Source organism: Lepus europaeus, chromosome 3, assembly GCF_033115175.1.
Source record: "Lepus europaeus isolate LE1 chromosome 3, mLepTim1.pri, whole genome shotgun sequence".
Classification (NCBI taxonomy): Eukaryota; Metazoa; Chordata; class Mammalia; order Lagomorpha; family Leporidae; genus Lepus; species Lepus europaeus.
This window is the reverse complement of record NC_084829.1, coordinates 1,436,581-1,454,476: the sequence shown is the minus strand read 5'-3', so window position 1 is coordinate 1,454,476 and position 17,896 is coordinate 1,436,581. Positions and strand designations below refer to the sequence as shown.

The 17,896-nt window shown below is 47.5% G+C and overlaps 1 protein-coding gene across 4 annotated transcripts in view; it reads left to right on the top strand.

Moving 5' to 3' along the window:
* EXOC2 (exocyst complex component 2) overlaps positions 1–17,896 on the top strand; it is a 211,867-nt gene that overhangs the window by 19,713 nt on the left and 174,258 nt on the right. The gene's annotated exons all lie outside the window — the stretch shown is intronic.

The window sequence follows — 17,896 nt, the reverse complement described above, 5'->3', positions numbered from 1 at the left end:
ACCCACGTAACTACATCCCTGCGTAGATGTCCGCTCCAAGAGGGCAGTGTAGTTGCAAAACGAGTAAGAGGAGCTGGTTACTGAGCGATGCTTCTGTCTCCGTTTTGCTACAATACCCAGGGGTTTCTGCAGGGTAAGACCTGTTGGGTTTCCAGCCGGAGTGGAACCCGCGACGCCTTTCGCTAGGCAGGGAAGGGAGGTCGAGGCTGGGCAGGCGGAACCCCACCGCGCGCCCTGCGGGGCTGAGGGCAGCCCGGAGGCTTTACAGCGTTGACCGGAGTGCCCTGAGCGCGCGGCCGCCATCGCAGCGCCACGAAGTTTCGCGCCACGATCGCGAGCAGGGCCTTCCTGGAGCTGTTCATGCGCGTGCGCAGCACCTTAGCGCGGCCAGCCGAGGTCCTGGTGCTCCGCGTGTGCCCGGACGGGCTGCACTTGGGCTCCCGGGGCCCCAGGCCGTCCCCGAGCCCAGGCTGTGGTGCGAGGTGAGGCGAGGCGCCTTCTCCCCGTTCCGCGTGGAACGGCGTCTCCGAGGGGCGCCCCGAGACCCGCCGGAGCCGACCTCTGGTCTCCGAGGGGCGCACGCAGACCCGCCCGGAGCCGACCTCGGCGTCCCCGAGGGGCGCCCCGAGACCCGCCCGGAGCCGACCTTGGGTCTCCGAGGGGCGCACGCAGACCCGCCCGGAGCCGACCTCGGCGTCCCCGAGGGGAGCCGACCTCGGGTCTCCGAGGGGCGCACCCAGACTCGCCCGGAGCCGACCTCGGCGTCCCCGAGGGGCGCACCCAGACCCGCCCGGAGCCGACCTCTGCGTCCCCGAGGGGCGCCCCGAGACCCGCCGGAGCCGACCTCGGGTCTCCGAGGGGCGCCCCGAGACCCGCCCGGAGCCGACCTTGGGTCTCCGAGGGGCGCACGCAGACCCGCCCGGAGCCGACCTCGGCGTCCCCGAGGGGAGCCCCGAGACCCGCCGGAGCCGACCTCTGCGTCCCCGAGGGGCGCCCCGAGACCCGCCGGAGCCGACCTCGGGTCTCCGAGGGGCGCACCCAGACTCGCCCGGAGCCGACCTCGGCGTCCCCGAGGGGCGCACCCAGACCCGCCCGGAGCCGACCTCTGCGTCCCCGAGGGGCGCCCCGAGACCCGCCGGAGCCGACCTCGGGTCTCCGAGGGGCGCCCCGAGACCCGCCCGGAGCCGACCTTGGGTCTCCGAGGGGCGCACGCAGACCCGCCCGGAGCCGACCTCGGCGTCCCCGAGGGGCGCCCCGAGACCCGCCGGAGCCGACCTCGGGTCTCCGAGGGGCGCACCCAGACTCGCCCGGAGCCGACCTCGGCGTCCCCGAGGGGCGCACCCAGACCCGCCCGGAGCCGACCTCTGCGTCCCCGAGGGGCGCCCCGAGACCCGCCGGAGCCGACCTCGGGTCTCCGAGGGGCGCACCCAGACTCGCCCGGAGCCGACCTCGGCGTCCCCGAGGGGCGCACCCAGACCCGCCCGGAGCCGACCTCGGGTCTCCGAGGGGCGCACCCAGACCCGCCCGGAGCCGTCCCGGGCTGTGCGGAGCTGCAGCTCGCACGTGGAGCGGGCCGCGCGCACAACCTGCGGTGAGGGTGCTCCGCAGGCGCCTGAGGAGCATCATGGAGAGGATGGGGGTGTGAGCGCGCGGGCTGGCGCAGGCCGGGCTGGAGGGCAGCATGCGCCTGGTGTCCATCCGCAGTCACTTCGAGAATCTCTGGAGCCCCCGGGGCCCTCCCGGCTCGGAGACCCAGACCCGGAGAGCATGGCGCAGGTGCGCGTGGATAACCGGAAGCTTCTGCAGTTTTTCGAGGCCCAGCGAATGAATCCCACGACAGCGGTGTGCTATTCTGAGAGATGCTCTTCTTCATCTTGTTTTGTCACGAAGATCTCTCTCTTGAGTATTTCATTCCAGCCTTATGAAGATCCAGCCCACTTGGTTTTTTGTTTTGAAAACTAGAACCAGACCCTGAGTGACTTAGGTTGAGCTTCTGCACCTCCTGACTTACGCAGTCAGTATTTTGTTGAACTTTTCCTCGTTCGGAAAATTTGTTTGAAAAAAAAAAATCAATGGTGAGATAGTTGGATGGGTTATCTTTTTATTTATTGATAAGGTTTGTCAGATGATTTTCTTATTCATCTTTTATTGGGAAAAAAGAGCACTGTTACAAAATAAAAAATATTTAAATCCTTAAACAATTGTGTCAGTATTTTATTATAAAATGGAACTGTTTAAAATGTGAAATTTATCCCTCTAAAATAACTATGGGCATTTTCTTTTTTGTTTGACAGGCAGAGTGGACAGTGAGAGAGAGAGACAGAGAGAAAGGTCTTCCTTTTGCCGTTGGTTCACCCTCCAATGGCCGCTGCCACGCTGATCCGATGGCAGGAGCCAGGTGCTTCTCCTGGTCTCCCATGCGGGTGCAGGGTCCAAGCACTTGGGCCATCCTCTACTGCACTCCCTGGCCACAGCAGAGAGCTGGCCTGGAAGAGGGGCAACCGGGACAGAATCCGGTGCCCCGACCGGGACTAGAACCTGGTGTGCCGGCGCCGCAAGGCGGAGGATTAGCCTAGTGAGCCGTGGTGCCGGCCAAATGGGCATTTTCTTAGAGACTTTTCTTGATTTAAGGAGCTCGGTTTATCTGAAAGATACAAGGTATTCATTTAGTATTTGTATGCAACACATATTCTTTGTCAAGCTATGTGTGATTTTTCAGGATATATCAGTGTGTGTATGGTTTTAGATTTGTCATCTTCAGTTTAAAGTGGTTGCATTTTGTTTGTCTTTTTTCATATGTACCAAATATAAGGAATTATGAAATGGCTAAATTTATGTGGTCGGAGATGCTGCTTGGATAAATTTTGGCAAGCCAGATTCCTGTACTGTCATCCTGCATCCCCCTACTTTCCAGCCCCCCGTTTTCTGCTACTCTTGTTGACAGAAATAAGCAGGTGATATAAAATGATGAATGGTGGGGTTTTTCAGGGCAGAATATAGTGACCTGGGCCTGAGAGACACAGGCCACAAGACTTAGTGAATCTTGGGAAGTGTTGCAGAGTGGTCAGATTCAGTCACAGTTTGTGTGTTTCATGACAGTAAGCTTTCATTTACCATCACACAGTGAACATGGGTGGGCTTTAGGTAAGTGGGGGAGAATTTCTCCGGCTGGATATTGCTTTAGAAATATCTTCAGGATAACTGAAAAGAAGGCTACGATGGATTTTAAGGAGGACATTTCTGGGAATAAAGAACGCGTAGATACAGAACAAAGGATTTCTTGAGATCACTCCAGATGGGTAAGAAAAACCAGCCCTCTGTGCCAGTTACTCAGGTCAGCACTCGTGTGGTGAGAAAGATGAGAGCTCTGCCCCATCTCGGAGGGTCTCGGTGACTGTGTCTGCTGATGCTTTGCAGCCCTTTTACAGTCCATTTGTTTTCTACCTAGAAAATAATCCTCCTTTTTGAGAAGAAGGAGGAGAGGTTATAAAGTGCAAGTACAGTGGTTACATTTTTAGGTTTTCTTTTTTTTGTTAATTCATATGAGCTCCCATTCTCTGGATTAACTACCCTGACACCTGTGTTGGCTGGGGGACTGGGTTGGGCTGAAGCTAACAGCCCTAAACTCAGTGCAGATCTCCCTGAGGTTGGCAGGCACACAATTATTTGGGCCAGTTCTGCTGTGTCCCATCAGAAGAAGCTAGACTTAGGAACTGGACTTGGTATCCAACCCAAACCCTGTGGGAACCGTGTTTTAGCTATGAAGCTAAATGCTCACCTCTTTAAAGTTGTTTTTTTATCGGCTGTGTAGTAACACAAGCTTTTAGCTTGGCAGGCTTTATTTTTGTATATTCAGTAAATTCCCATGATTATATTTGCATAGTAATGAGTCTTTTCCTATGATATTTGGTGGTAAAACCCTTGTTTACTTATTTTTTTAAGATTTTTTTAAATTTATTTGAAAATTAGAGTTACAGTGGAAAGGGAAGAGACACACTGAAAAATATTCATCTGCTGGTTCACTTCCCAAATGGTCACAATGGCCAGGGCTATGCCAAGCTGAAGCCAGGAGCTAGGAGCTTCATCTGGGTCTACTACATGGGTGGCAGGGGCCCTGACACTTTGGCCATCTTCCATTGCTCTTCCCAGGTCATTAGTGGGGAGCTGGATCTGAGGTGGAGCATCTGGGACACACTGGCTCCCATATGGGGTGCTGGCATCGCAGATGACGGCTTAACCCACTCAGCCACATGCCTGCCCCATATTTTGTTTATTTCCAGATTTCATCTGTGGTGTTGCAGAAACAGCATTGAACCTAGGCAAGCTGCTTGAATTTTCTGGCTCATTAAGATCTTTTCAATTTAAGTAGACTCTGATATAATATTATCACAGGAGGATTTAGTAGTTGTTTTCAAAAGTATTTCCAAAGTAGACTATTAAAATTATAAATATGTAAATGGTAGTGTTTAAGCTCTGTGGAACTACTTTCTAACTTACACATGGAAGTATACGAATATTTTGTTCATGAATATTTTTGTAGTGCTTGTGAGGCTTTGAAAAAGACACATTTTTGTGATACTTAAAAACTTTCTTTGCCTTTATCAGCATTTTTATATACTTTAACTGCAAGGTAAAATGTTAAAAAACTACCTTCATCCAGTGAGGACATGATCTGCAGGTTTTGTTTCTCTGCTGAATACAGAAATGTACAGTTATATTTGTTTGGGGTACCTCTTAGCAACTTTTTTAAAGGTTTTCTAATTAAGTGAGAATTTTTAAGCAAAAAATTTTTTTTACCTATTTTATTCTTTCTCCCAGTGTCTTTCTCTTTGTTTCTTCCTCTTTATGTATTTAATAAAACCCAGAGAAAATGAAAAATATAGTTTTGGAACATAAATATATAGTTTAATCTCTGGTGAATTATTGTTTTATTTTCAAGCAATTCATTAACAGAAGGTATCTGTGAAAAGTTTTTTTAAAAAAGGTTTATTTATTAATTTGAAAATCGGAATTACACAGAGAGAGAAGGAGAGGCAGAGAGAGAGAGAGAGAGAGAGAGAGAGGGAGGTCTTCCATCCGCTGGTTCACTCCCCAGTTGGCCGCAACTGCTGGAGCTGAGCTGATCCAAAGCCAGGAACCAGGAGCTTCTTCCAGGTCTCCAATTCGAGTGCAGGGGCGTAAGGACTTGGGCCATCTTCTATTGCTTTCCCAGGCCATAGCAGAGAGCTAGATCGGAAGTAGAGCAGCCAGGACTTGAACCGGTGCCCATAGGGGATGCTGGCACTGCAGGCAGCGGCTTTACCCGCTATGCTATAGCGCTGGCCGTTGTGGAAAGTTTTATAGCCTAATCTTCATACTCTAATCTTGTAAATGGAAGAATATTTTTTTTAAGTTTTATTTATTTTACTTGAAAGTCACAGTTACACACAGAGAGAAGGAAAGGCAGAGAGAGAGAGAGAGAGAGAGAGAGAGATCGATCTTCCATCTGCTGGTTCACTCCCCAGATGGCCACAATGGCCGGAGCTGTGCCAATCTGAAGCCAGGAGCCAGGAGTCTCCTCCAGGTCTCCCATATGGGTGCAGGGGCCCAAGGGCTTTCCAGGCCATAGCAGAGAACTGGCTCTGAAGTGGAGCAGCTGGCTCTCAAACCGGCACCCATATGGGATGCTGGCACTGCAGGCAGCAGCTTTACCCACTACACCACAGCGCCAGTCCCCAAGAATGTTTTTTAAAACAGAATCTTTTTTTTTGTTTGCTTGTTGAAGATTTATTTATTTATTTGAAAGAGTTCCAGAGAGGCAGAGGCAGAGGCAGAGAGAGAGAGGTCTTCCATCCACTGTTCACTCCCCAGATGGCCACAACTGCAGGAGTTGGGCCTATCTAAAGCCAGGAGTTTCTTCCATGTCTCTGACATGGGCATAGAGGCCCAAGGACTTGATCCACCCCCACTGCTTTACCAGGCCATAGCAGAGAGCTGGAGCAAAAGTGGGGGAGCCGGGACCTGAACCGGTGTGTATATGGAATGTGGGCACTGCAGGCAGTGGCCTCGCCCACTGTGCCACAGCACCAGCCCCTGTTTGTAAATTGATCTGGGACTGGTCTCATGGAAAAGTGAGTTAAGCCACTGCATGTGATGCCAGCTTCCTTTATCAGAACACTGGGTTGAGTGCTGGGAAAGGAGCAGAAGATAGTTCAAGTGTTTGGGCCGCTGTCAACTACATGGGAGACCCAGACGGACTTCTGCCTCCTGGCTTTAGCCTGGCAACCCTGGCCATTACAGCCTTTTGTGTAGTGAACCAGCGGATGGAAGATCTCTCTCTGTCTCTCAATCCCTCTTTTGTCTATTTCACTCTGCCTTTCAAATAAAATTAATACATTTTTAGAGAAGTGGATTTCATTGTATTTGAAATAGAGAGCAACAGAGAGAAAGATGGACAAAGAGTGATCTTCCATTCTCTGGTTCAGTCAACTGTCCTTAAAAACCAGGGCTGGACCAGGCAGAAGCCAGGAGCTCAGAACTCAGTCCAGGTCTTCCACACGGGTGGCAGGGACCTAACTGCTTGAGCCGTCAGCTGTTGCTTCCCAGGGTACACATTAGCAGGGTGCTGGGTTGGGAGCTCAGTAGCCAGGACTCCGTCCAGGCACTCTGCTATGGGATGAGGATGTCACAAGCAGTGACTCAGCTGCTGTGCCAACACCCACCCCTATAATTTATTTCTCTATTTAGGTTATTCATTAACCTGCAGAGATAAGTGGATATTAAAGAAAAATCAGTAGACCACCTAAATGTCTTAAAATTTAGGTCCTTCTACTGATAACATTAAAAGACTTTTATGATAAACATGGGAATTTTAAAATGAACGGCACACTCTTACTATAGTTTTTAGTTTAATTGTGAAATGCAAGGGAGTACGAGTACCAGTTTTACTGTTGGAACCCAGGCTGTAAATTATTCATATGTGTTAAATTTTTGAGCTTGTTCTATCAAGTCTTACTTCACAGATACACTTTTTTTTTTTTTTTTAAAGATTTATTTATTGGGCCCGGTGCTGTGGTGTAGTGGGCTAAGACTCTGCCTGTGGCACTGGCATCCCATTTGGGAACCAGTACATGTTCTGGCTGCTCTTCTTCTGATTCAGCTCTCTGCTATGTCCTGGAAAAGCAGCAGATGATAGCCCAAGTGCTTGGGTTCCTGCATCCACGTGGAAGACCCAGAAGAAGCTCCAGATTCCTGGCTTCAGATCAGCCCAGCTCTGGCCGTTGCGGCCCATTTGGGAAGTGTGCCAATGATTGGAAGATCTTTCTTTGTGTCTCTCCCTCTCTCTGTCTGGAACTTTATCTCTCAAATAAATAGTAATAATAATAAAACTTTTAAAAAAATTTATTTATTTAATGAGAGTTACAGACAGGAGCTGCAGATGGAGGCTTAGCTTACTACGCTACAGTGCTGGCCCATAAATATCCTTTTGTTTATTTAAATAAATCTAGAGGCTGGCACTGTGGTGTAGCAGGTAAAGCTGCCACCTGCAGTGCCAGCATTCCGTATGGGTGCCAGTTCGAGTCCTGGCTGCTCCACTTCGGATCCAGCTCTCTGCTATGGCCTGAGAAAGTGGTAGAAGATTCCCAGGTTCTTTGGGTCCTGTGTGGGAGACTCAGAAGAAGCTCCTGGCTCCTGGCTTTGGATTGGCACAGTTCCTGGCCGTTGCGGCCATCTGGGGAGTGAACCAGTGGATGGAAGACCTGTGTCTCTCTCTCTCTCCATCTCTCTCTCTAGGTCTCTCTCTCTCTGTCTCTCTCTTTCTCTCTCCTGCCTCTGCCTTCCAAATAAATAAATCTTTTAAAAAAATATATCTAGAGTACTGTATAAATGTATTACTGACCTAAAGTGATAAAATTTAAATTAAGAAATTCAAAACCTTTCTAAAGGGTGTTACTGTAATTGTTTGAAGATGCCTTTGACTCATACAGGGAGTGAGGAATTGATTGATTGCTACAAAATGATAGTTCCATGGAAAACCAGATTTCATTCTAACACATAGATAGAGTTACAAGTTTATAAATTATTTTAGCTTGTTCCCTTTGTTTCTTTAGGGAGATACTGCTAAGTGGCAAGAAAATGTTGTGCCTTTTATGTTTCACTAATTGTTGAAAATAAAGCATTGACAAAATAAAATACTACTTTGTATCTGGAAGTGGATGTCTCAGTATAGTTTTTTGGTGTCTCAGTAAATATTTGCTGAATTCTGTATTGGCTTGTTCATATGACAAATTGGTTTTGTTTTTTCAGATTGGTTTATTTATTTGAAAGGCAGAACAGCAGAGAGAGGGAGAGACACAAAGATCTTCTATATTCTGGTTCACTCTTCAAATGGCCACAAGTCAGGTCCCGGCCAGGCCAAAGCCAGGAGCCAGGGAGTCCGACCTGGTCTCCCACATGGGTGTCAGGGGTCCAAATGTTTAGGCCAACGTCGACTGGCTTCCTAGTCACATTAGCAAGGAGCTGGATTGGAAGCTGAACAGCTAGGACTCAAAACTGGCGCTGTGATATGGGATGCCGGTGTCTCAAGTGGTGGCTTGGCACGCTGTACCACAGTGTTGGTTCCGTGAGCACTTTCCCTAGTTCTGAGGTTGAGGGTGCTTTTCTTGCTCTCATAAATCTTCGCTGTCTGTGTTGCTGTCTGCGTGAGCCTCATTCACTTTATTGTGTGAGGTCAAAGAACCTGTCCTCCAGACCCACGAGAGCTCGAGTCATCCACCTGAGGTCCAGGCAGTTGAAAAATACTTGCTACATTAAATGAATGAATCTGGACCTGCATCACGTGATACCTTCAGTGAGCGCACTGCCCATTTGGTGGCTGGCAGGACATAATTATGTAGGTCCGTTCTTAAGCTGAAAGCCCGTGTATAATCACTTACAGCTCATTAACATATGCATGTGTGTATATGTGACATTCTCAGCATTTTGATAGTGTCAACTTTTAGTATTTGCCCATTTGTAGAATTTAGTCCTTTGTATATTAGTGTTGTGCCAGGGCATTGCCTAATAAAGTGACTGATTCTGTGTCTGTAACAGTTTCCTTACGTGAGTAAGAATCGCTGCTCTACTCTGTCACTGTGCCTTCCAGAGATGGGACATGCTGTTAGGAGAGGCTTCTTCACTTTAGTCTTAGCGCTTTCCTCTTTGTCCTAAATGACTAATTAAAGGCTGTGTGTTCTTGTAATTCAGCAAATTGGCTTATGACAGGCAGTCAGGCTTTCTGTTCAATAGTGACCCTATGAAAAATTTTCAGAGACCATTTTATTACATTTGGAAAATCTTTGTGACATAATGACAGCTACAGATGAGAGCTTTTCTGTTTTAAAGATTTATTATTTATTTGAGAGGCAGAATTATAGACAGAGAGAAGGAGAAACAGAGAGAGGTTCGTCTGTCCACTGGTTCACTCCCCAAATGGCCGCAACTGCCAGAGCTGGGCCGATCCAAAGCCAGGAGCCAGGAGCTTTTTCCAGGTCTCCCATATGGGTGCAGGGGCCCAAAGACTTGGGCCATCTTCCACTGCTTTCCCAGGTGCATTAGCAGGGAGCTGGGTGGGAAGTAGAGAAGTGGGGACTCAGGCTGGTGTCCATATGGGATGCTGGCACTGCAGGCTGGGACTTTAACCTGCTGTGCCACAGTGCCAGCCCCTCTTTCTTTCTTTCTTTTTTAATATTTGTTTTATTTGAAAGGCAGGGTTGCAGTGGGGAGAGATATCTTCCATCCGCTGGCTGGTTCTTTCTCCAAGACTGTAATAGGCCAGGCTGCCAGGATTTGCACAGTGATTGTTACCTCTGGATTACATTTTCTTCAGATAGGGGTGCTAGACATTAACTTGATCAAGTCTCTTGGCTCTGTTCTGTGAAATGCTGGTGTGTTCCCTGTTGGGGACCAAGACCACTATTGTAAAGGCTCCCTGACAATCTGGTATTTCTATTTATCGTCATTTCAGTAATATTAATGTCAATGGCACTTGCTTTTTTTAAAAAAATAAATTTTCACACTAATATCTTTTGAAAACGAGGAAAGCAGAATATTTCTACTTAAAATTTGGTTCTTTTTGTGAACTCCATCAGGCTGTTAAAGTAACCCCCTGAGGGCCACGTGTTGACCTGACTTGTGCTGTGGCACTGAGGTCAGGCTTGTCCGTGAGCTGATTCAGGCACCACCCCTGGTGGCCTGGATTTCCACGCCTATTGAAAGCAGCATTCCCCGGGTCGTCGTTGCTCATGGAGGCAGATGATCATCCAGTAGTTCCTGACTGTGTTCTCTCTTCAGTGTCACGTGGCATCTTGTGGCTGTGTCTGTTTATTAAGGCGGTTGTTCTGATTTTGTGCTGAAGTGTATCTTTGCAGTTCCATAAATTTTTATTAGTATGTGTTACAGAACCAGATTTCATGTTTATCAATTTATAATTGTTTTCAAGCACATTCTAGAAATAAGCTCTCTACTGTTTTGTCTACATGATTAAAGAGATAGCAGTGGTGTATCCCATTACTCACTGCTAAAACTTGTATAATTTTACGTAAACTATTAAATCAACCCAGCATATCTATTATTTACTCATTGGCTTATTCGTGTATTTTGCTAATATAAATAGAAATATTTATTTGTATAAATGCAAATGCTGCCCATATATCCAGTTACATACTTTGTTGTAGAATTCATCCAGAATCATACATTGTATTTAGTTGCGATGTCCCATAAAGTGTCCTTTAATGTAGACTGATTTTCAGCCTTTTAAGAAATGTTATTCACCTTGACATTTTCAGAGAATTCAGTTACTGTGCAGTGTCCAGGAATCTGGGTTTGTCTGGGGGCCCTTGCTGAGTGTGTACGGGTTACGCAGCTCGGCAGGAGCCGTGTAGAAGTGGTGTGAGCTCCTCAGCGCACCCTGTTTCCTAAATGTTGTCTAGTGTTGTTTGCATCTTTGTTGCTTTACTGTTTTGTGTTTGTTTCCTCTGATTGTTAGCAGTGTTGAAAGGGGATACTTCTTATGTATTTATCTCTTTCGGCACTTTGGGTAGGTTTTTTTTTTTTATTTTATTTATTTACTTGAAAGAGTTACACAGAGAAGGAGAGGCAGAGAGAGAGAGAGAGAGAGAGAGAAAGAGAGAGAAAGAGAGAGAGAGGTATAGGTAGGTAGGTCTTCCATCCACTGGTTCACTCCCCAGATGGCCACAACGGCTGGAGCTGGGCCAATCTGAAGCCAGGAGCCAGGAGCTTCTTCCGGGTCTCCTACGCGGGTGCAGCAGCCCGAGGCTTGGGCCATCTTCTGTTGCTTTCCCAGGCCATAGCAGAGAGCTGGATCGGAAGTGGAGCAGCTGGGACTTGAACCGGCCGCCATATGGGATGCTGGCACTGCAGGCTGTGGCTTTACCCACTACGCCCAAGCGCTGGCCCCTTGGGTAGGTTTTGTTTCAGATGTGGTGAGCCTCTTCTATGAGGTGCACACACAGTTTGGGTTTCTGTCTTTCTGATCAGCCCATGACTTTCCCGTCCTAAAGCCGCCTTCCAAACTAGCATGTGGTACTCTTCAGATGTCATACATATTTGCTGGCAGGGAGCTTTCTCTGATTTGAAAATGCCTTTGGCATCTTTTCTTTTCATTAGAGACTTTACCTGTGTTCTGTAGCACTATATATATAGGTAAATTTATTTCTATAATTATGTTGGTCTGTGTTCATGTTCACTATTTTGTCAAATATTTTCAATCCTGTTCAACTCAATATATTTTTAATTTAAAAATATATACTTTCAGTTCTAGAATTTCCATTTCATTTCTTTTCTTACAATTTGAATCTTTCTGTTTAGAACACCTATCTGTTCAATTTATTGTGATTTATGTTTCTTTAACAATGTTTTTGTTGTAGACTGAAATTCTTTTTTATCTATTCTGATATCTGGCTCATGTTGGGGTCCATTTTTATTGTCGGCCTTTTCTCTCATAAAGAAAGAAAAAAATCCAGAGTTTTTCCTACTCTCTACTGCCACTTGGCCACTACCTCAGTAAAACACTTCAGCCCCAAGTGTGTGGGTTTTCCCTGCATACCAGCCTGGGCTTCTCCAGCAAGCACCAGCTGGGTGTCTTCATTCAGCTGCCCTCCTGGGGACAGACTCCACACACAGAGAGCTCAGCCCATACAAAGACAGTACCACTCAGATGCCACTCTCTGACCTCAGCTTGTGATCTGCTGGCTGTCAGGCAGCTTCCCTGCCGCCTTGAGTTCGGTTGTTTTGCTAGAGCATCTCACAGATCTCAGGGAGACATTTTATTGGTGCTTACCGGCGTATTGCAGCCAGATGGAAGCCATAGGACGGGGGTGGGGGAAGGGCTGTGGAGTGTCCCGGCTGGCCATTCTCTGAAACCTGCTTCTTTTCACCTCTCTAGGAGCTCTCCTACCCTAATCCCTTTGGGTTTTCACTGGGGCTTTGCTGGCCAGGCAGAGTTGATTAAATCATGGATGCCCTCAGTGCCCTTCCTGCCCTCGACTTTGGTGGTGTGGCTGAACGCAGCCTTGGTATTTCCAGTGACCGGCCTCCATCCTGGAGCTGTCTGAGAGCCCCAGTCACCAGTCATCTAGTCACTGGTCATCTCAGCAGTGGAGACGTCTGTGTCTCCCTCTCTCCAGGATTTTGTTCTTTTTTTAGTTATCCTGTTAGCCCAAAACCCTGTCCTCCAACTCCTTGAGCCATAAGACTGTGGCTTTGTAATTGCATTTCAGCTGCCCTGTGCCAGGTGTGCTGGGGTGTTCTCTCAGAGGAAATTTGAGAATCCAGTATTTGTCTCTACTGAGTGAGTGATTTTGGGTTCTCTGATACAGAGTTGGTCAAAGACCTTGTTCACTTGACAAGCCCCCAAAGCTAGCTGGAGGACTTGCTGTAGAACCTCCAACCCTGGGTCCACTCTCCTGATTCACAGAGAGTCGATCACTGATGTCGGGTGGTGGAAGAAAGTAGGATTTCATTTGTGATGCACAGAGCAAGCAGCCTGGCAGCTCTCTTACTTCCCAGGCTCCCCAAGGACTTCAGGGTAAAGGTTCTTATAGACTAAAGTCGGGGCATAGAGGGGTGTGTTCAGCCCATGTCCACATACTTGCTTGGTCAGGGATGCTCGGGGCCTTCCTCTGCTTAGTCAGCAGTGCTGGGCTCTTCAGGGAATTTTTATGATGGTCAGGTAGGTTTTGGCCCCTCGGGGCTGGATGCCCTGGACCTGGGAGTCCCCTAAACAAACCCCTCTAGATGATGTGGCCTCATCTTGTGTTCCCCATTGCGGAAGATGGTGACCTCGTGTGTCCAGTCACTAGGATCTTGTAAGGACAGCTGTGCCACTCCCTCAGGTCGGCGGGTTAGCTAGTGCGATCAGAAGGCAGGGCCAGGACACAGGGGGCTGGGAGCCTGGGCCTGATGGCATTAGCTCTGTTTAGAGGCTTGGTTCCAGCCTTTCTCGTCCTCCCTAAACTTCCCATCGGAAGAACTTTTATTTTTCATTCTTATTAAAATAGTTTCATTCATATGCCACAAAATTCACCCATCAAAAGCTGAGTAATGAAGTATATTTCTGTATATTCTTGTAGTTGTGCAACCATCACCACAGTGTTAGCGCTTTGACTGCCAGTCACTGCCCTCTTCCTGGGTTCCACATGCTGGCCTATTCCAGGCATCGTGTGTCGGTGAAAGCACACGCTGTGGTCCTTTGTGGCTGCCTTCTCTCACTGAGCGTAGTATTTTCAAGGTTTCACTATTTTGTAGCATATGTCAGTACTTCACAACTTTTAAAATGCCAAATAGTACTCCATTGACTGGATATACCAATTTATTATTTTTTTAAAGATTTATTTATTTGAAAGTCAGAGTTACACAGATAGAGGAGAGGCAGAGAGAGAGAGAGAAAGAGAAAGAGGGAGAGAGAGAGAGAAGTCTTCCATCTGCTGGTTTACTCCCCAGTTGGCCGCAATGGCTGGAGCTGTGCTGATCAGGAGCCAGGAGCCTCCTCCGGGTCTCCCATGTAGGTACAGAGGCCCAAGGACTTGGGCCATCTTCTACTGCTTTCCCAGGCCATAGCAGAGAGCTGGATTGGAAGTGGAGCAGCCGGGTCTCGAACCGTTACCGGTATCGGATGCTGGCACTTCAGGCGGCAGCTTTACTCACTTTGCCACAGCGCTGGCCAATATACCATTTATTTACCCATTTCTTAGTTGGAACACGGAGTTGATTATACTCCTTAGCTGTTATTCATACTTCCTTGAGCCTTCATGTACAAGCTTTTGCATGGACATATGTTTTCATTACTCTTGGGTATATACAAGATTACTTCAAAAAGTTCATAGAAAATAGAATGAAAAAATGTCTATTTTTGGGCAAAAATTTTTTTAAATAGATACATTTGAGGTGTATTTAAAAAGTTGATGAAAAGTATGTTTTTATAACAAAAAATACATGGCTTTCAAAATTTTTTTTGCATCAAAATAAACTTTAATTCCATTTTCCAGGAATTGTTTGAAGTACCCCTGTACTTTCTTAGGAGTATGGCTGGTGGGTCATATAGTAACTCTGTGTGAGCTCTTTTGAGGCACTGACAAACTTTTCCAGAGTGGTTGCTCCTCTTATACTTCCCCCAGCAATGAGCGGGGTTTCATTTTCTGCACATCCTTGCGTTCTTCCTAATGGGTATGATATAGTTTTTCATCATGGTTCTCATTTGCATTTCTCTGATGTATATTTGAAACCTTTTCATGTACTTTTGTATATCTTCTTTGGAAAAACTGTTCATATATTTTTGTCTATGTTTAAATTGGGATATTTGTCTTTATTGTTGAATTATAAGTTCATTGTATATCCTGGATACAAATCTCTTATCAAGATATGTCATGTGCAGATATTTTCCCCATTTTGGATTGTCTTTTTACCTAGGAAGTGGCCTCTGAACTATTGTAACCTTTTTTTTTTTTTTTTTAAGATTTATTTATGTGAAAGGCAGCATTACAGAGAGAGAGAGGGAAAAGACTCAGGAGAGAGAGAGAGAGAGAGAAACACATGTAAGCTGCCTCCATCTGTTGGTTTATTTCCCCAAATGGCCACATTTGGCCAGGCTGGAAGTGGGAAGAGTCTCACTGGGAAGGGGTGTGACACTGCTCTGAAGAGCTGAGGGCACTGGTGGCCTTAGAGCAGTGGCTGTCAGACAACTCTTTTGGAAGGCAGGGGTGATAATGATTAGATCTTACGTTTTGGAGAACTAGCTGGTGTTGATTGGGGGTGCATTGCCATGGAGAGTGAACAGGGGCAGAGAAACCAGTAAGAAGTCTGCTTCTGCATCCAGGGTGGGGAGGTGAAGGTCTTTGCTGGGAAGGTGGCAATGTGAAGGTACTTCAGAAAGTTCATGGAAAAATAGTAACCAGGAGGAAGCACCTGGCTCCTGGCTTCGGATCAGCATGGCGCGCTGGCCGTAGTGGCCACTTGGGGGGTGAACCAATGGAAAAAGGAAGACTTCTCTCTCTCTCTCTCTCTCTCTCTCTTTCTCACTGTCTAACTCTGCCTGTCAAAAAAAAAAAAAAAAGATTATTTTGGTACATTTTTTTTTTTAAATCAATGCACATCTTTCACAGAATTTCTGAAGACCTCTCGTAGAACTGAGAGGAGGAGTTGAGTTTTGATTCAGTGGAAACCATGGGAAAGAGCAGAGCGTGAGACGGCATTCAGGCATCTTACTAGGTTTGTTGACGAGTGAGACTGTCTCTGTGGGCCTTCTTCTTAAAGTATCGTTTGGCTGTTTAGTTTGTATTAAATGAGTTACTCAGGATGAAAGATTAAGTCGGTGGTGATGAAGCCAATTCCACACCTCTCTCCAGAGGCAATCAGGTCGCTACCCCTTTGCTGGAAGCCCACACATGGTCTTTCGGGCACGGCCAGCCCTGACACTGAGTCATCTTGTTGGCCTCGGCTCAGGTGTGGTCCAAGAGGCCTGTTAACAGTGAGTGTGCTCTGATACTTGTAGGGGGAATTCTGAGGACTTAAGTCCCCCTCCCAGAAACCTTGCTCAGTGGTGGGAGGGGTTTGAAGGGGCATTGTAGGGGAGAGGTTCGCTGAGAAATGAGTAGTTAGGCAATTTTTTATAATTATGCAAACATCACAGAGTGTGCCTTTCAGCCTAAGGTGGCTGTGATGTCACTAGATCCATTGTGTGCAGCCTGCATGCAGTCTGTCCTCTCCTTAGCTGGAGTCCATGGCTGAACTTCGTTGTACAGTGTGCCCCAAGATCACTTAGCTTTCTCTTCTGGTGCCCACTTCTAGCGGTGTCAGAGTCTTCATTTAATCTGATATTTCTTTTTTCTTTTTTTTTTTTAATTAAGATTTTGTGATTTTATTTGAGAGGTAAGAGTTACAGACATTGAGTGGGAGAAACAGAGAGAAAGTTCTTCCATCCGCGGGTTTACTCCCTAAATAGCTGCAACGGCTGAAGCTATGGCCGGAGCTGGGCTGATCTGAAGCCAGGAGCCAGGAGCTTCTTCTGGGTCTCCCACATGGGTGCAGGGGCCCAAGGCCTTGGGCCATCTTCCACTGCTTTCCCAGGCCATAGCAGAGAGCTGGATCAGAAGAGGAGCAGCCGGGGCTAGAACCAGCAGCCATATGGGATGCTGAAGCCACAGGCGGAGGATTAACCTGTGCCACAGCGCCAGCCCCCTGAGATTTCTTGATGGTCAATTTTAGACACTAGCTGTCACTCTTCCATTATGACAGATTAAAACTTGATAACTTCAGTTTCCTCTTACTCCCGTTCTCTGCCTCTCAAACGTGTATCTGTCTATTTCAGCCCTGTTACAACTTTGGTTAAACCACTGGCTGGTTCCTGAATTACTAGGATTATACAAATCTTGTTTCTTTTGACTGACTTGGATGTTTCCAAAGCTCTTATTCTTGAGCTGATTCCTTTTCAAGGTAGCCTATTCTTTTTCCTCTCTCTTGATGTCAAATTGGCATAGAACTTCACAGTATCGTAGGATCTTGTTTGTTTTTGCTGCCTGTGGTTTACGATGGCTGACTGACAAAGCTCTGTGAACCAGCGTCTCAACAGCAGGAGCAGATGTTCTCCTGATGCTGACGGCTGGAGGTCTGACAGGGCTGCTTTTCTCTGAGGGCTGTGGACGGAGGATCCCCCAGGCCTGTGTCCGTGGCTGGAGTGGCTTTCGTCTCCCTGTGTCTTTGCAGGGGCTTGCCTATGTTCGTGTTTGTGTCCAGATTCCTTTTATAAGGACACAGTCTATTGGTTTAGGTCCAGCCGTGTTTTACCCGGACTGCCTCTTTAAAGGCCGGGGCCAGGATGTGAAATGTGGCGAGGCAGAGCCAGTGCAACTCTGTGCATCTACACCTGCAGTGTCTGTCTGCTGTCTGTCTTCCATATTTTTTCTCTACCTGTCATCCATAAGGCTTCTGTGTTTCCAAGTGAGCTGTTCACAGCTGGTTTGATTTGGTTTGTGTGCGGGCAGGTTTGCCTGTGACTGTTCTGTCACATGGTGTGTCCCCATTTTGGGGAAGGATGTGTGCATGCCGGAATCTTTGGATCATTTTTTCCTAGGGTTCTTCGCCTGCCCTAGAGATGAATGTTCTGATTGGCTGGACAGGGTGGAGTTGGCTGAGGAGACCTTACTTGCCTGGTGGCCATGCTGGGAGCGCAGGAGCAAAGAGAGGGACCTGAGGAATCCCAAGTTTGCTGGACAGCTTCACACTGACTCCTGCCTCCAGTCTGCCCAGAACCTCTTGCACCCCGGCTGTGCCTGGGGACCCTGAGTCCTGGTGTCTCAGACTAGACACCAAGTTCTCATTGCTTCTGCTCTGAGCTCACTCACCCCCCTTGCCTTCTGGGCAG